The 2,647-nt window shown below is 32.8% G+C and overlaps 1 pseudogene; it reads right to left on the bottom strand.

The window, feature by feature from the left end:
- Nucleotides 1-474: 474 nt before the first annotated feature.
- On the bottom strand, nucleotides 475-2,214 carry LOC128070941 (heat shock transcription factor, Y-linked-like; annotated as a pseudogene).
- Between the last annotated feature and the right edge of the window lie 433 nt (nucleotides 2,215-2,647).

Below are 2,647 nucleotides of genomic sequence, written 5' to 3' on the forward strand. Positions count from 1 at the left end.
GGATGAAATGCATTTCTATAATGAAAACAATCTAGTGTCTAACTTTTTAAGACTCTAGCAGTAACCAATATAATATAATATGTGAATGTACTAAACTTCTTACTGTGCATTTTCATTTTTCTAACTTTATTTGCATCTCTTCCTTCATCCATACATCGTAATTTAGACAACCCTTCGTTTCAGCAATGATGATTTTAGAAATCAATTTACAGTCATTACCTATTTTCCCTTTGTTCTCACTTTCTTGCTTACAAATATTATATCATGTTTTATTTACCTAGAATGCATAAAGAATATTTTCTTGAACTGAAAAGTTTATAAAACCATGCAGTAAAAGAGTCAACCACTGAACTAAAGCCACATATTACTCTTCATTGTTTGAAAAGGGAAAATGAAACTATGAAAATGAACATATAAATTTATTGTTCAAAGACAAGAATTGTAGGTATTTGTTGACATCTCTAAACATCCATTTCAATCTTCTTTAGGCTCCATAGTCTGATACATATTTGGTAGGTCAGTTTTAATTAGCATGGTTTTCATATAATGATGATTGTTGATGAGTTACTTGAAAGAGAGGCGGCAGATGTATAAGCTATTGTTGGCACTGAGATTCATGAGTTGCCTCTCATATGCAGGTCAGGCAAAGGACTGTCATGGGCTGACATATTGCTATGCCTATCTGGAAATTTAAAAGTTTCTACAATCAGTCCACAATAACTGCCATGTAATGGAGATACGAAGTGGTTCTGAGAAGTAGATATAATTGGAGTAACAAAGTCCTCAACGTGACCGTTTACTTAAGTATAGCTGCTATCTGAGTGCCAATTAAAAATGCTCAACTTAAAAAAAAAAAAAAAAAAAAAAAAAAAAACAACAAGAACAACAGCAGGTTGATCTACCACAATCTGGTCTGTTTGTCTAAGTGATATTACTGATGGGGTAGGTAAGTCACATGGAGATAGGGCACTTGTATTAGCGACTATCTGGCTGATATGAGGCTTTTGTATGAAAGGCACACTTAAATTTGTGGAGGCTGAATATGTGCTTTCTCCTCTAGTTTCTGGAAGAAATCCAGAGTTACAATCATCTTTGTTGGCACTTGCTTTAACATGCTTCTTGTTATCTTGAACTAATGAAGATATTGGAGACACACTGTTAGTCCCACTTTTCTTTGCATTGTTACTAAAAGTTGGGGATGGCCTCTTTTGAAATTTGGATTATAGTAGGTCTGAACTAAAATCAAAGGATTAAATTATTTAGTTTCTTTATAAAGCAAAGCAAAACTGGGAAACAAAGCTAAGTTATAAAAATGTATTACTTTAATGACACCAATTAAATAGCATCAAATAAAACACCTCCATTAGTAGCTTTAACATGTTATATGTTAGAAAGAATATACTCCTCAGCTAAAAATATGTTGTATATAGAGAGTAAATATCATTTTAACTAGCTTTAGAACTTGTATCTGGTTTCAAGTTGCTAGGAAAGTTTGTTAAACATCCAATACTTTAATCTCCAGCTGTTCTCAACTTCAAAAAAATACAACGTTTTCAACAATTTGTTGTTTCAAGTTTCAATTCCGTTTTAGCTACATATGTGAACATGCTTTCTAGGTCGCATGATTTAATTTTACATACTGCCAATAAGTTAAAATGTTGAAATACCTTACTCAAAAGAAAGATGTTGTTTTCTTCTTCCAGAAAGACAGGTAGTGAAGCAAATCTTTGAAAAGTTTGTCGCTTTTTACTAAATTCATAAAGGTTAAGCTGTCGAATTACACTTTCAATACTCTTGATTTCAAATATTCTGAAAGGTGTCTTTCTTTCCAATAATTTTTTTCTTAAAGAATTCTTCACTGATCACTATACATGTGCCACTCTCATCTCACCAAATAGATTCAAACTGATAACTTTCAAATATATTCCAAAGTTTGTGTGGAAATGTGAATGAAAGAAAATCTTTAACCTCATCTATTTCAGAGACATAATATGTGTAGCATGGCCTTTTGATCACAACTTCCTCAGAAAAAGCCTGAAAAGCGTATTCTTCAATCATAGATGTCAAAACCTAGTCCCCAGTAAGTGTATAATCATACAAAGAAGATCTAACTTAAGTTTCTGAACCAGTGGATTCATCTTTATTTGGCCCATGTTGAATTTCTGAAGAAATATGTACCAACTTAGAGAAATCATTCTTCAGATACTTTCTCATTATTCTGATTTTACATAGTGCAACTTCTACCACTGCTTAGCTGGCCTACAGAGAAAAACTCTATAGGCGATTACAGAGGTCCTCTTAGTAAAAAAGCTGTGACATTACAAAATCACTGGTCTCCTAGCAATCGAAGGTTAGCTGTGACATCACAGTCTCTGGTCTCCTAGCAATTGAAGGATAATGTTAACCAGTGTTTACCTAAGCATTAACTTAAAATACAGACTGCTTACAGAAAGAGTAACCAAAACTATGACGCATGCAAAATCTCATTCTTAAAGAATTTTTACACACAAAAATCAAATCAATAATTCTACTTGGTTTCTGAAATAAAAGTGATTTATCGCCCTATATACACACATTCTTAATATTCAGTACTGTTACCCAAGCAAATTTGGTCTACTGGCTTCTGTGCAAAAACATCTATGAACTG

The sequence above is a fragment of the Budorcas taxicolor genome, chromosome Y, assembly GCF_023091745.1.
Source record: "Budorcas taxicolor isolate Tak-1 chromosome Y, Takin1.1, whole genome shotgun sequence".
Lineage (NCBI taxonomy): Eukaryota > Metazoa > Chordata > Mammalia > Artiodactyla > Bovidae > Budorcas > Budorcas taxicolor.